General features: G+C 52.5%; 1 long non-coding RNA gene across 1 annotated transcript; it reads left to right on the top strand.

The window, feature by feature from the left end:
- Positions 1-8915: 8915 nt before the first annotated feature.
- On the top strand, positions 8916-18360 carry LOC132395863 (uncharacterized). Its single transcript, XR_009512768.1, has 3 exons — positions 8916-10454; positions 16618-16912; positions 17020-18360. It is a non-coding gene; the product is annotated as an uncharacterized LOC132395863 (long non-coding RNA).
- The last annotated feature ends 387 nt before the right edge of the window (positions 18361-18747 follow it).

The raw sequence follows: 18747 nt of genomic DNA, 5'->3' as shown, positions 1-18747 counted from the left end.
CCCGTTGTGAACAATCTCTGCATGTCAGCTGGTTCCCCAACCCGGTGTGAACAATCTCCTTCCTTCCGCGGGTTCCCCAACCCGGTGTGAACAATCTCTGTGCCTCCGCGGGTTCCCCAACCCGGTGTGAACAATCTCTGTGAGTCCGCGGGTTCCCCAACCCGGTGTGAACACTCTCCTTCCGTCCGCGGGTGCCAACCCGGTGTGAACAATCTCCTTCCGTCCGCGGGTGCCAACCCGGTGTGAACAATCTCCTTCCGTCCGCGGCTTCCCCAACCCGGTGCGGACAATGTCCTTCCGTACGCGGGTTCCCCAACCCGGTGTGGACAATCTCCTTCCGTCCGCGGGTTCCCCAAACCCGGTGTGAACAATCTCCTTCCGCCCGCGGGTTCCCCAACCCGGTGTGAACAATCTCCTTCCGTCCGCGGGTTCCCCAACCCGGTGTAAACAATCTCTGTGCATCCGCGGGTTCCCCATCCCGGTGTGAACAATCTCCTTCCGTCCGCGGTTTCCCCAATCCGGTGGGAACAATCTCCTTCCATCCGCAGGTTCCCCAACCCGGTGTGAACAATCTCCTTCCGTCCGCGGGTTCCCCAACCAGGTGTGGACAATCTCCTTCCGCCCGCGGGTTCCCCAACCCGGTGTGAACAATCTCCTTCCGTCCGCGGGTTCCCCAACCCGGTGTAAACAATCTCTGTGCATCCGCGGGTTCCCCATCCCGGTGTGAACAATCTCCTTCCGTCCGCGGTTTCCCCAATCCGGTGGGAACAATCTCCTTCCATCTGCAGGTTCCCCAACCCGGTGTGAACAATCTCCTTCCGTCCGCGGGTTCCCCAACCCGGTGTGAACAATCTCCTTCCGTCCGCCGGTTCCCCAACCCGGTGTGAACAATCTCCTTCCGTCCGCGGGTTCCCCAACCCGGTGTGAACAATCTCTGTGCATCCGCGGGTTCCCCAACCCGGTGTGAACAATCTCCTTCCGTCCGCGGGTTCCCCAACCCGGTGCGGACAATCTCCTTCCGTCCGCGGGTTCCCCAACCCGGTGTGAACAATCTCCTTCCATCCGCGGGTTCCCCAACCCGGTGCGGGCAATCTCCTTCCGTCCGCGGGTTCCCCAACCCGGTGCGAACAATCTCCTTCCGTCCGCGGGTTCCCCAACCCGGTGCGGACAATCTCCTTCCGTCCGCGGGTTCCCCAACCCGGTGTGAACAATCTCTGCATGTCCGCTGGTTCCCCAACCCGGTGTGAACAATCTCCTTCCTTCCGCGGGTTCCCCAACCCAGTGTGAACAATCTCTGTGCATCCTCAGGTTCCCCAACCCGGTGTGAACAATCTCTGTGAGTCCGCGGGTTCCCCAGCCCGGTGTGAACAATCTCCTTCCGTCCGCGGGTGCCAACCCGGTGTGAACAATCTCCTTCCGTCCGCGGGTGCCAACCCGGTGTGAACAATCTCCTTCCGTCCGCGGGTTCCCCAACCCGGTGTGAACAATCTCTGTGTGCCCTCGGGTTCCCCAACCCGGTGTGAACAATCTACTTCCCTCCGCGGGTTCCCCAACCCGGTGTGAACAATCTCCTTCCGTCCGCGGGTTCCCCAACCCGGTGTGAACAATCTCTGTGCATCCGCGGGTTCCCCAACCCGGTGTGAACAATCTCTGTGAGTCCGCGGGTTCCCCAACCCGGTGTGAACAATCTCCTTCCGTCCGCGGGTGCCAACCCGGTGTGAACAATTTCCTTCCGTCCGCGGGTGCCAACCCGGTGTGAACAATCTCTGTGTGCCCTCGGGTTCCCCAACCCGGTGTGAACAATCTACTTCCGTCCGCGGGTTCCCCAACCCGGTTTGAACAATCTCCTTCCGTCCGCGGGTTCCCCAACCCGGTGTGAACAATCTCCTTCCGTTCGCGGGTTCCCCAACCCGGTGTAAACAATCTCTGTGCATCCGCGGGTGCCAACCCGGTGTGAACAATCTCCTTCCGTCAGCGGGTTCCCCAACCCGGTGTGAACAATCTCCTTCCGTCCGCGGGTTCCCCAACCCGGTGTGAACAATCTCCTTCCGTCAACGAGTTCCCCAACCCGGTGCGGACAATCTCCTTCCGTCCGCGGGTTCCCCAACCCGGTGTGAACAATCTCCTTCCGTCCGCGGGTTCCCCAACCTGGTGCGGACAATCTCCTTCCGTCCGCGGGTTCCCCAACCCGGTGTGAACAATCTCCTTCCGTCCGCGGGTTCCCCAACCCGGTGTGAACAATCTCCTTCCGTCCGCGGGTTCCCCAACCCGGTGCGGACAATCTCCTTCCGTCCGCGGGTTCCCCAACCCGGTGTGAACAATCTCTGTGCATCCGCGGGTTCCCCAACCCGGTGTGAACAATCTCTGTGCATCCGCGGGTTCCCCAACCCGGTGTGAACAATCTCCTTCCGTCCGCGGGTTCCCCAACGCGGTGCGGACAATCTCCTTCCGTCCGCGGGTTCCCCAACCCGGTGTGAACAATCTCCTTCCATCCGCGGGTTCCCCAACCCGGTGCGGGCAATCTCCTTCCGTCCGCGGGTTCCCCAACCCGGTGCGAACAATCTCCTTCCGTCCGCGGGTTCCCCAACCCGGTGCGGACAATCTCCTTCCGTCCGCGGGTTCCCCAACCCGGTGTGAACAATCTCTGCATGTCCGCTGGTTCCCCAACCCGGTGTGAACAATCTCCTTCCTTCCGCGGGTTCCCCAACCCAGTGTGAACAATCTCTGTGCATCCTCGGGTTCCCCAACCCGGTGTGAACAATCTCTGTGAGTCCGCGGGTTCCCCAACCCGGTGTGAACAATCTCCTTCCGTCCGCGGGTGCCAACCCGGTGTGAACAATTTCCTTCCGTCCGCGGGTGCCAACCCGGTGTGAACAATCTCCTTCCGTCCGCGGGTGCCAACCCGGTGTGAACAATCTCCTTCCGTCCGCGGGTTCCCCAACCCGGTGTGAACAATCTCTGTGTGCCCTCGGGTTCCCCAACCCGGTGTGAACAATCTATTTCCGTCCGCGGGTTCCCCAACCCGGTGTGAACAATCTCCTTCCGTCCGCGGGTTCCCCAACCCGGTGTGAACAATCTCTGTGCATCCGCGGGTTCCCCAACCCGGTGTGAACAATCTCTGTGAGTCCGCGGGTTCCCCAACCCGGTGTGAACAATCTCCTTCCGTCCGCGGGTGCCAACCCGGTGTGAACAATTTCCTTCCGTCCGCGGGTGCCAACCCGGTGTGAACAATCTCTGTGTGCCCTCGGGTTCCCCAACCCGGTGTGAACAATCTACTTCCGTCCGCGGGTTCCCCAACCCGGTTTGAACAATCTCCTTCCGTCCGCGGGTTCCCCAACCCGGTGTGAACAATCTCCTTCCGTCCGCGGGTTCCCCAACCCGGTGCGGGCAATCTCCTTCCGTCCGCGGGTTCCCCAACCCGGTGCGAACAATCTCCTTCCGTCCGCGGGTTCCCCAACCCGGTGCGGACAATCTCCTTCCGTCCGCGGGTTCCCCAACCCGGTGTGAACAATCTCTGCATGTCCGCTGGTTCCCCAACCCGGTGTGAACAATCTCCTTCCTTCCGCGGGTTCCCCAACCCAGTGTGAACAATCTCTGTGCATCCTCGGGTTCCCCAACCCGGTGTGAACAATCTCTGTGAGTCCGCGGGTTCCCCAACCCGGTGTGAACAATCTCCTTCCGTCCGCGGGTGCCAACCCGGTGTGAACAATTTCCTTCCGTCCGTGGGTGCCAACCCGGTGTGAACAATCTCCTACCGTCCGCGGGTGCCAACCCGGTGTGAACAATCTCCTTCCGTCCGCGGGTTCCCCAACCCGGTGTGAACAATCTCTGTGTGCCCTCGGGTTCCCCAACCCGGTGTGAACAATCTACTTCCGTCCGCGGGTTCCCCAACCCGGTGTGAACAATCTCCTTCCGTCCGCGGGTTCCCCAACCCGGTGTGAACAATCTCCTTCCGTCCGCGGGTTCCCCAACCCGGTGTGAACAATCTCTGTGCATCCGCGGGTTCCCCAACCCGGTGTGAACAATCTCTGTGAGTCCGCGGGTTCCCCAACCCGGTGTGAACAATCTCCTTCCGTCCGCGGGTGCCAACCCGGTGTGAACAATTTCCTTCCGTCCGCGGGTGCCAACCCGGTGTGAACAATCTCTGTGTGCCCTCGGGTTCCCCAACCCGGTGTGAACAATCTACTTCCGTCCGCGGGTTCCCCAACCCGGTTTGAACAATCTCCTTCCGTCCGCGGGTTCCCCAACCCGGTGTGAACAATCTCCTTCCGTTCGCGGGTTCCCCAACCCGGTGTAAACAATCTCTGTGCATCCGCGGGTGCCAACCCGGTGTGAACAATCTCCTTCCGTCAGCGGGTTCCCCAACCCGGTGTGAACAATCTCCTTCCGTCCGCGGGTTCCCCAACCCGGTGTGAACAATCTCCTTCCGTCAACGAGTTCCCCAACCCGGTGCGGACAATCTCCTTCCGTCCGCGGGTTCCCCAACCCGGTGTGAACAATCTCCTTCCGTCCGCGGGTTCCCCAACCTGGTGCGGACAATCTCCTTCCGTCCGCGGGTTCCCCAACCCGGTGTGAACAATCTCCTTCCGTCCGCGGGTTCCCCAACCCGGTGTGAACAATCTCCTTCCGTCCGCGGGTTCCCCAACCCGGTGCGGACAATCTCCTTCCGTCCGCGGGTTCCCCAACCCGGTGTGAACAATCTCTGTGCATCCGCGGGTTCCCCAACCCGGTGTGAACAATCTCTGTGCATCCGCGGGTTCCCCAACCCGGTGTGAACAATCTCCTTCCGTCCGCGGGTTCCCCAACGCGGTGCGGACAATCTCCTTCCGTCCGCGGGTTCCCCAACCCGGTGTGAACAATCTCCTTCCATCCGCGGGTTCCCCAACCCGGTGCCGGCAATCTCCTTCCGTCCGCGGGTTCCCCAACCCGGTGCGAACAATCTCCTTCCGTCCGCGGGTTCCCCAACCCGGTGCGGACAATCTCCTTCCGTCCGCGGGTTCCCCAACCCGGTGTGAACAATCTCTGCATGTCCGCTGGTTCCCCAACCCGGTGTGAACAATCTCCTTCCTTCCGCGGGTTCCCCAACCCAGTGTGAACAATCTCTGTGCATCCTCGGGTTCCCCAACCCGGTGTGAACAATCTCTGTGAGTCCGCGGGTTCCCCAACCCGGTGTGAACAATCTCCTTCCGTCCGCGGGTGCCAACCCGGTGTGAACAATTTCCTTCCGTCCGCGGGTGCCAACCCGGTGTGAACAATCTCCTTCCGTCCGCGGGTGCCAACCCGGTGTGAACAATCTCCTTCCGTCCGCGGGTTCCCCAACCCGGTGTGAACAATCTCTGTGTGCCCTCGGGTTCCCCAACCCGGTGTGAACAATCTACTTCCGTCCGCGGGTTCCCCAACCCGGTGTGAACAATCTCCTTCCGTCCGCGGGTTCCCCAACCCGGTGTGAACAATCTCTGTGCATCCGCGGGTTCCCCAACCCGGTGTGAACAATCTCTGTGAGTCCGCGGGTTCCCCAACCCGGTGTGAACAATCTCCTTCCGTCCGCGGGTGCCAACCCGGTGTGAACAATTTCCTTCCGTCCGCGGGTGCCAACCCGGTGTGAACAATCTCTGTGTGCCCTCGGGTTCCCCAACCCGGTGTGAACAATCTACTTCCGTCCGCGGGTTCCCCAACCCGGTTTGAACAATCTCCTTCCGTCCGCGGGTTCCCCAACCCGGTGTGAACAATCTCCTTCCGTCCGCGGGTTCCCCAACCCGGTGCGGGCAATCTCCTTCCGTCCGCGGGTTCCCCAACCCGGTGCGAACAATCTCCTTCCGTCCGCGGGTTCCCCAACCCGGTGCGGACAATCTCCTTCCGTCCGCGGGTTCCCCAACCCGGTGTGAACAATCTCTGCATGTCCGCTGGTTCCCCAACCCGGTGTGAACAATCTCCTTCCTTCCGCGGGTTCCCCAACCCAGTGTGAACAATCTCTGTGCATCCTCGGGTTCCCCAACCCGGTGTGAACAATCTCTGTGAGTCCGCGGGTTCCCCAACCCGGTGTGAACAATCTCCTTCCGTCCGCGGGTGCCAACCCGGTGTGAACAATTTCCTTCCGTCCGTGGGTGCCAACCCGGTGTGAACAATCTCCTTCCGTCCGCGGGTGCCAACCCGGTGTGAACAATCTCCTTCCGTCCGCGGGTTCCCCAACCCGGTGTGAACAATCTACTTCCGTCCGCGGGTTCCCCAACCCGGTGTGAACAATCTCCTTCCGTCCGCGGGTTCCCCAACCCGGTGTGAACAATCTCTGTGCATCCGCGGGTTCCCCAACCCGGTGTGAACAATCTCTGTGAGTCCGCGGGTTCCCCAACCCGGTGTGAACAATCTCCTTCCGTCAGCGGGTTCCCCAACCCGGTGTGAACAATCTCCTTCCGTCCGCGGGTTCCCCAACCCGGTGTGAACAATCTCCTTCCGTCAACGAGTTCCCCAACCCGTTGCGGACAATCTCCTTCCGTCCGCGGGTTCCCCAACCCGGTGTGAACAATCTCCTTCCGTCCGCGGGTTCCCCAACCCGGTGCGGACAATCTCCTTCCGTCCGCGGGTTCCCCAACCCGGTGTGAACAATCTCCTTCCGTCCGCGGGTTCCCCAACCCGGTGTGAACAATCTCCTTCCGTCCGCGGGTTCCCCAACCCGGTGCGGACAATCTCCTTCCGTCCGCGGGTTCCCCAACCCGGTGTGAACAATCTCTGTGCATCCGCGGGTTCCCCAACCCGGTGTGAACAATCTCTGTGAGTCCGCGGGTTCCCCAACCCGGTGTGAACAATCTCCTTCCGTCCGCGGGTTCCCCAACCCGGTGTGAACAATCTCCTTCCGTCCGCGGGTTCCCCAACCCGGTGTGCACAATCTCCTTCCGTCAACGGGTTCCCCAACCCGGTGCGGACAATCTCCTTCCGTCCGCGGGTTCCCCAACCCGGTGTGAACAATCTCCTTCCGTCCGCGGGTTCCCCAACCCGGTGCAGACAATCTCCTTCTGTCCGCGGGTTCCCCAACCCGGTGTGAACAATCTCTGCATGTCCGCTGGTTCCCCAACCCGGTGTGAACAATCTCCTTCCGTCCGCTGGTTCCCCAACCCGGTGTGAACAATCTCCTTCCGTCCGCGGTTTCCCCAACCCGGTGTGAACAATCTCCTTCCGTCAACGGGTTCCCCAACCCGGTGCGGACAATCTCCTTCCGTCCGCGGGTTCCCCAACCCGGTGTGAACAATCTCTGTGCATCCGCGGGTTCCCCAACCCGGTGTGAACAATCTCTGTGAGTCCGCGGGTTCCCCAACCCGGTGTGAACAATCTCCTTCCGTCCGCGGGTTCCCCAACCCGGTGTGAACAATCTCTGCATGTCCGCTGGTTCCCCAACCCGGTGTGAACAATCTCTGCATGTCCGCTGGTTCCCCAACCCGGTGCGGACAATCTCCTTCCGTCCGCGGGTTCCCCAACCCGGTGTGAACAATCTCCTTCCGTCCGCGGGTTCCCCAACCCGGTGCAGACAATCTCCTTCTGTCCGCGGGTTCCCCAACCCGGTGTGAACAATCTCTGCATGTCCGCTGGTTCCCCAACCCGGTGTGAACAATCTCCTTCCGTCCGCGGGTTCCCCAACCCGGTGTGAACAATCTCCTTCCGTCCGCGGGTTCCCCAACCCGGTGTGAACAATCTCCTTCCGTCAACGGGTTCCCCAACCCGGTGCGGACAATCTCCTTCCGTCCGCGGGTTCCGCGACCCGGTGTGAACAATCTCCTTCCGTCCGCGGGTTCCCCAACCCGGTGTGAACAATCTCCTTCCGTCCGCGGGTTCCCCAACTCGGTGTGAACAATCACCTTCCGTCCGCGGGTACCCCAACTCGGTGTGAACAATCTCCTTCCGTCCGCGGGTTCCCCAACCCGGTGTGAACAATCTCTGTGAGTCCGCGGGTACCCCAACCCGTTGTGAACAATCTCTGTGAGTCCGCGGGTTCCCCAACCCGGTGTGAACAATCTCTGTGCGTCCGCGGGTTCCCCAACCCGGTGTGAACAATCTCCTTCCGTCCGCGGGTTCCCCGACCCGGTGCGAACAATCTCTGTGAGTCCACGGGTTCCCCAACCCGGTGTGAACAATCTCCTTCCGTCCGCGGGTTCCCCAACCCGGTGTGAACAATCTCCTTCCGTCCGCGGGTTCCCCAACCCGGTGTGAACAATCTCTGTGAGTCCGCGGGTTCCCCAACCCGGTGTGAACAATCTCCTTCCGTCCGCGGGTTCCCCAACCCGTTGTGAACAATCTCCGTCCGTCCGCAGGTACCCCAACTCGGTGTGAACAATCTCCTTCCGTCCGCGGGTACCCCAACCCGTTGTGAACAATATTTGTGCGTCCGCGGGTGCCAACCTGGACTGGAGCACCCTTTTTTTAAACTGTTGCAGCTTTCCTATGTCGACTGCTAAAGTATTGCCGTACCTTGACTACTCCAGACAGGGGAAAATTGACGTTTCGTCTGAAGACGCAGTCCTTGCTCAAATATGAGCCGCCTAGGATTTAGGACTGATCGGCGAATTGGGCTGATTGCCGTTTACCCATATAGAAAATTCAAGGTTTAGCCATTCCGGTGGGATCTCTAGTACTGTCGTCGCTGATGAACTGGACTCTGAAAACTCACACTCGTTTCTTATTAACCTGGGCACAAAGGACAACCTGGTAACTATCACCGCGCTGTCTGGAAGTCTGAACAGAGAAATGCCATTATGGATTCTGACCACTTGGCAGGCTCTGTGTGTTCAAATTCCTCACCTGCACGATCAATCTCCATTCGCATTACAGATGTTAAAAATTAATAGAGACTACAAGCTAACAGGCGATGATAAGCAGCTCACGCAAAATGCTGGAGGGACTCGGCAGTTCCGGCAGTAACTATGGAAATGAGATTTAGGGCTGAGACCTCTTCATCGGGACTGAGAAGGAAGGGGGAACACACCAGAATAAATGGGTGGGGGAGGGGTTGAAGGCTAGCCAAAAGGTGATGGGTGAAGCCAGGTGGGTGGGAAAGGTCAAGGTCCGGAGAAGAAGGAATCTGATAGGACAACAGAGTGGACCATAGGAGACAGAGGGGACCCGGGGGTTGATACCTTGAACTTAGTAAAATTATTGTCCCTTGGTTGGTGTGTGTGTACCTTGTATCCTTCCTAGTGCCGTCCATGGAACCTACTCCAGAAACTGCCTAGTATTACCCTACCACACAGCCCTCTAGTTTTCTAAGCTCCATGTATCTATCTAGGAATCTCTTAAAGAGCCTTTTGTATCCACCTCCACCACCTTCGCTGGCAGTGCATTCCACGCACTCACCAATCTGTGCGTGAAAAACTTGCCTCTGACATCCCCTCTGTACCTAATTCCAAGCATCTTAAAACGATGCCCCCTCATGTTAGCCATTTCAGCCCTGGGAAAAAAGCCTCTGAATATCCACACAATCACTGTCTCTCATCATCTTATGTACTTATATATCTACAATTTATCCTTGCTTGGACATTAACTAACCCTTGCCTTGCCACAACTTCCTCACAAGCATGAAACATACCTTCCCATCTCCTCCCACTTCTGCATTTCACAGGGAACGTTCCCTGTGACTCCCTGGTCTAGCCTTCCATTCCTACCAACAACTCCACTTCAGGCCAGAAACAGAAAAACCATTCAGTTTAACACATGGACAAGGAATTGGTGTAGGAGGGAGGGCTTCAGATTTTTGGATAATTGGGCTCTTTTCCAGGAAAGGTGAGACATATACAGAAGGGATGGTTTGCACCTGAACTGGAGGGGGTTATGAATGTACCACAGCTCTGAGGGGCCGAAGGGTGCGGGGGAGCCCCCTCCTTTGTGAGAATTGCAAGAGCATTATTGGGTTGGGTCAGAGGACCCAGGAAATGAGAGAGAGAGACGTGGCCATTGTCTCCTGGAGACCACGTTTGTGGATTGGGGACTATTCTATGTGCAAGCCCTTGGGCAAAGTGAGCTGGTTGAGAGAGGGATTGCGTCATCCCAACCTGATTAACATCTACTACTCGGCGAGTTAAGATAAAAGGGGGGCTATAGGGACAGCCCTTCAGACGCACCAGAAGAAACGCTAGCGATCCCGTAATAGCGGGAAGCCATTTGAAGGAAGCCACGTGCGTTCGGTTCCCTTGCCTGGGGGCTGGTGGCTGGTACCACGGAAAACAACTTGGAACTAACAATGGGGAACCAACTCCACCGACTCAACGGATTGGCCTCATAAAGACCTGGGCAAGTTTCAAACCGTCTCTCTTAAACCCAGAGAGCTGCAGCTTGAAAGGACAGTGACTTTTATCTTTCCATCAGACAATACAATATCCCCTAGACCGGGGGTCGGCAACCTGCGGCTCCCGAGCCATTTGTGGCTCTTTCACCTCTGTGCTGCGGCTCCCTGTGGCTTTGGGAAATAATTGGTCAGTATTTAATTAAAATGTATTTTATGTTAGTTTGTTAGCTTTTGAAATGTAATTCTAAATTTGAAGATTATGGTGATCTTGTACAATCTAAGTGTGGCGACACATTTCCTCACAATTAGCCAGCATTCCGGCTAAGGGAGATAGCCTACGGGGGTTTGTGAGTACGCGTCTTTTGCAGCATCTGCGTCCATGGGGGCTGGGTTGAGGGAGGCTTAAAAGCAAGGCTGTTTAATTCGAATAAAGTTATTCGACTGCAGTTTACTGACTGCGTGAGCACACCGCTACAACGTGTTTTTATCGCTATTAATATACGTCACCACTGCCAATGCCTGACACCCGCCAGTGCGCGATTTCTTTAATTTTTCGATCCAAGGTAAGCCAACTATGGAGAATTCTAAAAAAAGAAAAGTGACTGAAGAAAACAGAACGTTTAATGATACGTGGACAGATTCATTTGCTTTCACTGTTGACGAGACTGGTTTACCGGTATGCTTAATATGCAATGAGAAACTAGCAAACAACAAAAAGTCAAATGTCGCAAGGCATTTCCAGAATAAACACGCAGCCTTTGCTCAAAAATATCCGGATGGAGATGAGAGAAAAAAAGCCGTTTCGGAACTGATGCGGAAGGTTGATCTGAGCAAAAATCATTTCCAGAAATGGATGAAGTCTGGAAAATCAACGACATACGCCAGTTATATTGCCGCTCAGGAAATAGTCAGGCACGGGAAGCAGTTTACAGATGGTGAATATATAAAAGAATCTTTCATTAAGATTTCAGAACATCTATTCACGGACTTTAAAAACAAGAGTGAAATTGTGCAGAAAATCAGGGATATGCCCCTCTCTGCAAAGACTGTCAAAGACAAAACCATAAAAATGGCAGAAGACATCACAAGACAGCAAATTAAAGACATCAATTCAGCTGTGGCCTACTCGATTGCCTGTGACGAGTCTAAAGACAAAGGTGATATTGAACAAATAGCGTTGTTCTGCCGGTATGTAAACTCTGCCGGGCCACAGGAAGAACTGATTGAGTTGATACCTCTAAAAGACCAAACACGGGGGGAGGACATCTGTGAGGCTGTCTTGAATTGTTTAAGAGCCAAAGGAATAAAGACCACCCATCTGGTGTCAGTAGCTACTGATGGGGGCACCGAATATGACGGGAACGCACAAGGGAATTGTGGCTTTACTGCAGAAGTCGCTGGACAGAAAGCTGCTGACTTTTCACTGCATCTTGCACCAAGAGGCACTGTGCGCTCAAACATTTCCTCCGGAATGCACAGAAGTAATGGATGTTATCATTCAGATTGTCAATAAAATAATGGCAAAAAGTTTAAATCACCGTCAATTCCGTTTGTTACTGGACGAGCTGGAAATTGCATATTCTGATCTCCTGCTGCACAACAAAGTCTGATGGTTGTCCAGGGGGGAGGTGCTGAAGTGCTTTGTCGCGTGTCTGGAAGAAGTGAAAACTTTCCTGGGCAGCAAAGGGCTCAACTTTCCTGAGCTGGAACAGCCAGAGTGGCTGGAAAAGCTACACTTCATGGTAGACATGACAGCGCACCTGAACACGCTGAACACAGCTCTTCAACGGGGTAAGGATGTACAGCCCTGCACATGTTGGAGGATGTTTTGGCATTTGAGCGCAAGTTGACGTTGCTTGCCAGAGATTTACAGAAAGGCACATTGTCTCACTTCCCCAATTTGAGAGAGTTCAAACAAGGTCACGACATGATAAATTCGGAGTATTTACATTTTGCAATCATCGCAATGCAAACATCGTTTGGGAAACGCTTCTGTGAGTTCAGAGAGGAAAAAAACACATTATCCTTCCCGGTCACTCCCCTAAGCATCGATCCATCCCTACTAAATACGACTGCATTGTCAGGTGTGAGTCAACCTGAACAAGTATGATAAATATTTTAATTGCCTATTATTTTATGTATATTCATATGTTTTCATTGTTCAGTGAAATAGTCCTTTTATTTTTCAGGTTGACAGCTGGCTGACGTTATTTTTGGTTTGCTGCTGGCGGCAAATTTAAGTTTGGCGTTTTTCATAAATACAAGAAGGACTCAAATAGACGTTGAGTATTTTACTTAAAAGTAACCTTCAACCCTACGTCTTTTTTTCGGAGTTCAAAATGTTTTTGTTGCATGCAGAAATGTAATTTCATTTTCTCTGCAGGAGTTCATCAATTTCATAAATGCAACACATTCTAGTTTGTTTATACATAGCATAAAGGCAAAACAAAACGTTGTATGCAGTGTTATTTCATTTTAAATGTCAAACGGGTTTTGCGGCTCCCAGTGTTTACTTTTCTGTGGGAAACGGGTCCAAGTGGCTCTTTCAGTGGTAAAGGTTGCTGACCCCTGCCCTAGACAAACGATAGAGCTATTGATTATTATTATACCTGCGTTTTTAGATTGCGTATTGACGACGTATATTATCCGAATGTCTGTATTAATCTTATCTTTGTGCCCCTTTATAAATAAAGACTTTTAAAAATAGTACCATCAGACTTCAATGGACCCCTCTATCTTTGCTGGTAAGTGATTCAGTTACGGGAATTTTGTAACAGTTGGGGTTCTCGTCTCGAGATTTGAAACCAAATTGGGGAGCCAGTGAATCAGGCTTGTAAGTCCAAACTTGGATCTGGTACGCTGGTAGCCAGACGGGAAACCAGCAAAGATAAACGTGGATGAATTTATAGAAAACCCGACTCTGGAGGCGCTAGAGGCAGCCACCAAATCAGACTTGGTAAATTTGGCGAAGGGGTTAAACCTCGCAGAGGCGAGGTCGTCAATGAAAAAGCAGGAGGTGTGGAGGGCCATAACTCAGTATTACATCAAGAAGAATGTGTTTGCAGCTGTGGTATTGGAAAATATCCCTGAAAAGGTACCAGCTAGTGGGACGGCTCAGTTAGAGTTGAAGAAATTAAGGTCGGAACATGAAATTAAGGTAAAGCAGCTGGAAGCAGCCGAGAAAGAGAGAGAGAGAGAAAGAGCCGAGAAAGAGAGAGAGAGAGAGAAAGGGCCGACAAACAAAGGGAGCATGCGCGCCAGCTAAAGGAGTTAGAGGTGAAACGGGAGCAGGAAAGAGCTGAGTAGCAAAGACAGCATGAACTTCAGTTAAAAAAGCTGGAAGCAGCTGAGAAGGAGAAGGAAAGGGCTGAGAAGGAGAGGGAGGCAGAGAGACAGAGGAAACATGACTTGGAGATGGAGAAGTTAAAGCAAGAGCAACGCAGTCAGGGGTCAGACCAAGAGGAGCGGTTTGATGTCAGTCCGGCGTTGAGGTTAGTACCCCCGTTCGAGGAGACGGATGTTGATAGTTATTTCTTGCTTTTTGAAAAGGTGGCAGTGACTCAGGAGTGGCCCAGAGATCAGTGGGTGGCGTTGTTACAAAGTGTGTTGAAAGGGAAGGCACAGCGGGCATATACGGCGTTGTCCATGGAGGAGGAGAGTTATGACAAAGTAAAGGCGGCCATTCTCCGGGGTTACAAGCTAGTACCTGAAGCATATAGACAAAAGTTCAGAAATTTATGGAAAGGGTGGAATCAGATGTATACCGAGTTTGCCCATGAGAAAGATGTGCTCTTGGACCGTTGGTGCACCACAGAAATAGTGGATGAGGATATGGGCGTCTCAGGGAGTTAATTTTGATTGAGCAATTTAAAGGTTGTGTTCTGGAGGAGATCTGGATGTATTTGAATGAGAAACCGAATAAGTCCATCTCAGAATTTGCTAGGTTCGCAGATGAATATGCCCTAACCTACAAGACAAAGTTTTCCTCGAATAAAAGTTCCCCGAGAGACCGTGGGAACGATCGAGAAAGTCCGCCGACTGAGGCAGAGGTCCCGCTGGGAGCTAGTGGTAAGGTTGAAGGGGAAAGGCCAGACGGCCAGAGATTTCAGGGCTTGACCTGTTTTAATAGTGGGAAGAGCGGGCATGTTGCATCTCGGTGCTTTGCTCCGAGGAGGGAGATGTGAAAAGGGAAAGCAGCAGTCCCTCTTGAATGTGCCGTGGTAATCAGTAAATCTACAAGAGAGCCCCGGGTAGACAGAGTACGAGAAACGTCTGAGACTTGTCTGTCACACGGAACCATGTCTTTGAGGAAGGGGGACCCACCAATTCCCATACAAATCTGGAGAGACACGGGGGCTGAGCTGTCGTTGATCTGACGCAGAAGTCTCTCTCGGTAACGATTTAGCCGGTGGTAAGGTTTGGGCAGCTATGACGAGGACCGGCTGGCCGGTGAGTGTTGAGGCTCCGTCCCTAGAGTCCCAGATCTATCTCACATGCACGGTCACTCACAGCATGTTGAGAAAGGCAGCTGAGAACGAGACCAGTTTAAATCTGGCCAGTTTTGATTTGGCCGAGACGTTTCTATCGACCCTGTACCACGAGGGTTTAGAGGGTGGTAAAACGAAGAGAAGTAAAGTGAAAGAGGGTAAGGGAGCAGAGGTAGATCTGCCTTTAGCGAGGAGAAAGGTCCTAGAGGCAGAAAATAAAGATGAGGAACCGATAGAGCGGTTAAGAGGTCCAGAGTTGGACAGGGATGATCTGTCTGGTTTGGCAGAACTGTTTGAAGAAGTTGAAAATTCTAAAGGTGTTCCCGATAATGAAATGAGGGCAGCCCTAGATGAAAAGGGTGCCCTTACCTCGAAGAAGTCTACTGGGTTGGCAGAGGAGGTTGAGTTTACTCCAGAAGGGAGTTGCCCAGAGAGTACCTGGGAGGATCGGGGGAACTTAGAATTTGAAAAGGGTATGGGTATTGAAAGCCTGGAAGAGGCCAATGTCCCGTTTGAGTGTGTCCAAGATGGGGATGCGCGTGGTGCTGAACTTGGTAACGGAGCTCAGAAGAAGTCTGAGGTATTTGATTCAGTGGAAAGGGGCGGCCGTCCTTGTGGGTCAGTGAAAAAAGGGTTAACCTTGGTAACAGTGGGAAGTGAGAGTTCCCAGGTGTTTGTGCTCGAAGGTGTGTTCAAACTTAATGCGGAGCTCAGGAATGGGGAGATAAATATTATTATTGAAGGAAACAGAAAGTCTGAAATGATATTTAAAACATCCTTAGCCACAAATTAGGTGTTGTTGTATTGGAGGGTAGCTAATGTTGTTCCATTGTTAAAGAAAGGCTCTAAGAATAAATCAGGAAATTATAGGCTGGTGACATCAGTAGTGGGACAGTTAGTGGAAGGTATTTTATGGAACCAGATATCTGAGTACTTGGATAGACAAGAACTGATTTGAGATGGTGAACATGGTTTTGTGCATGGTACATCATGCCTAGCCAATCTTATAGAGTTTTTCAAGTAAGTTACTTGGAAAGTTGTTGCAGGGAAGCCAGTGAGTTTTGTTATCTACATGTACTTTGACAAGGTCCCACATGGGAGGTTGGTCAAGAAGGTTCAGTAGCTTTGCATTCAAGATGAGGTTGCAAATTAGATTAGACATTAGCTTCAAGGAAAAAGCCAGAGAGTGATGGTAGATGATTGCCTGGAGGCCTGTGACTAATGGTGTGTCATAGGGATCGGTGCTGGGTCTGTTGTTTGTCATCTATTCCAATGATCTGGATGATAATGTAGTAAACTGGACCAGCAAATTTGTGAATGACACCAAGATTGAGTGTGTAGTGGACAGTGAGGAAGACTATTAAAGTGTAGCGAGCTCTTTGGGCCTGTGGTGGGAGCTGGAGTGCATTGGGCTCTGAGGTTGTTAGAGCACTGGAATTGGTTAATTGTTGCTTAATGAGAGTCGTTAATCATTCAGTGTTCCTTTTGTTTTTTTCTTGAGTGACTCACTCTTTGTAATGTGGTCTCCTGATGCTTTCTGTTAAGATTATTTTGATAGGTTTGGGGATTCAGTGTTATCCGTATTATTTAAACAGATGCCCAATTAGCGCTCATCATGGGGTCATAGTTTTGAGAATGTTACGTCTCATGGTGTTGCTTGGCTGAGACACCAATCTTCTGCTGGAATTCTGATGAATAAACTCTGGTTATCCTCTCTTCATCGGAGTCTATCTTTCTTCTGCACTTGGGTTTCGACACTGCCAATGCACATCTTGCAGCAGGATCTGGGCTGATCAATAAGCTCCAAGACCTTGACCTCAATACTTCATTGCGCAATTGAATCTTCGATTTCCTCTCTTGCAGACTCCAGCCTGTTCAGATTGGCAAAAACATCTCCACGATCTCCATCAGCACAGGTACACCACAGGGCCTACCAATGACTGTGTGGCTAAGCACAGATCCAAAGCCATATTCAAGTTTGCTGATGTCATCACTGTCGTAGTTCGAATAAAAGGTGGTGATGTATAAGCATATAGGAAGGAGATTGAAAATCTAGCCATAACAACAGCCACTTACTCAATGTCAGCAAGACCAAGGAGCTGATTATTGACTTCAGGAGAAGGAAATTGGAGGACCATGAGCCAGTCCTCATTGGAGGGTCAGCAACTTTAAACTCCTCTGTGTTATTATTTCTGAGGACCCGTTCTGGGCTCAGCACATAAATGCAATTGTGAAGAAAGCATAACAATGCCTCTTTTTCCTTAGGAGTCTGCAGAGATTCGTCATGACGTCAAAAACTTTGACAAACTTCTGTAGCTGTGCAGTAGAGAGCATATTGTGGCCTGGTTTGGAACCATCAATGCCCTTGAATGGGAGATCTGGATTCAGCCCAGTACATCAGAGGTAAAGCTTTACCAGCCATTGAGCACATCTACATGAAATGCTGTCATAGGAAAGCACCATCCATCATTCAGAGAAGCTCACCATCCAGACTATGCTCTTTTCTCACAGCTGCCTTCAGGTAGAAGGTACAAGAGCCTCAGGTCTCACACCACCAGGTTTAAAATCAGTTACTACCCCTCAACCATCAGTCCCTTGAACTCACTTGCCCACCATTTGAGATGTTCCCAAAACCAATGATCTCACTTTAAGTCTCTTTATCTTGTTATTTTATGTTGTCTTTATTTATTGCTTTTATTTATATTTGCATTTGCAGTTTGTCATATTCTGCCCTTTGATTGATCTTTCATTGATTGATTAGCTGAGTATGTCCACAGGAAAATGAATTCCAGGGTTTATGTGGTGACTCATATGTACTTTGATAATAAAGTTTACTTTGACTTTCAACTTTTGAAGTTTGAAGGCAGCATTCATCATCAGAGATCCCCACCACCCAGTATGATGTTGGAAAGGTAATAAAGAATATTTTGACCTTTTTCCACAGTACAAGAAATACTTAAAAACTCTTGAAGCAACACACACAAAATGCTGGTGGAACACAGCAGGCCAGGCAGCATCTATAAGGAGAAACACTGTCGACATTTCGGGCCGAGACCCTTCGTCAGGACTAACTGAAAGAAAAGATAGTAAGAGATTTGAAAGTAGTGGGGGAGGAGGAAATGTGAAATGATAGGAAAAGACCGGAGGGGGTGGGATGAAGCTAAGAGCTGGAAAGGTGATTGGTGAAAGTGGTACAGAGCTGGAGAAGGGAAAGGATCATGGGATGGGAGGCCTCGGGAGAAAGAAAGTTGGGGGGAAGCACCAGAGGGAGATGAAGAACAGGCAAACAACTAAATATGTCAGGGATGGGGTAGCAAGGGGAGGAGGGGCATAATGGAAGTTAGAGAAATCAATGTTCATGCCATCAGGTTGGAGGCTACCCAGACGGTATATAAGGTGGTGTTCCTCCAACCTGAGTTTGGATTCATTTTGACAGTAGAGGAGGCCATGGATAGAAATATCAGAATGGGAATGGGACGTGGAATTAAAATGTGTGGCCACTGGGAGATCCTGCTTTCTCTGGCGGACCGAGTGTAGCTGTTCAGCGAAATGGTCTCCCAGTCTCTGTCGGGTTTCACCAATATATAAAAGGCCACACTGGGAGCACTGGACGCAGTACACCACACCAGCCGACTCACAGGTGAAGTGTCACCTCACCTGGAAGGACTGTCTGGGGCCCTGAATGGTGGCAAGGGAGGAAGTGTAAGGGCAGGTGTAGCACTTGTTCCGCTTACAGCAGGGGTGTCAAACTCATTTTAGGTCATGGGCCAGATTGGGCAAAATGCAGCTTCATGCGGGCCGGATCAGTCGGGCACGTGCAAACGCAGCTTTCATTGCCTCCATTTTCTCAGCCTGCTCTCATGTGTCTCAGTCTCTGCTACAACTACAAAGTGTTTCACTTCACAAATTCCGTTTCTTATGAAGAAGACTGCTGAGCAAGCATTATTTTTATGATTGGTATTAACTTACAATCATAGGCTTCATATCACCGGG

The sequence above is a fragment of the Hypanus sabinus genome, chromosome 6 (assembly GCF_030144855.1).
Source record: "Hypanus sabinus isolate sHypSab1 chromosome 6, sHypSab1.hap1, whole genome shotgun sequence".
In the NCBI taxonomy this organism is placed as follows: domain Eukaryota; kingdom Metazoa; phylum Chordata; class Chondrichthyes; order Myliobatiformes; family Dasyatidae; genus Hypanus; species Hypanus sabinus.
The sequence above is the reverse complement of the archived record's forward strand: the minus strand, read 5'-3'. Positions and strand labels throughout refer to the sequence as shown.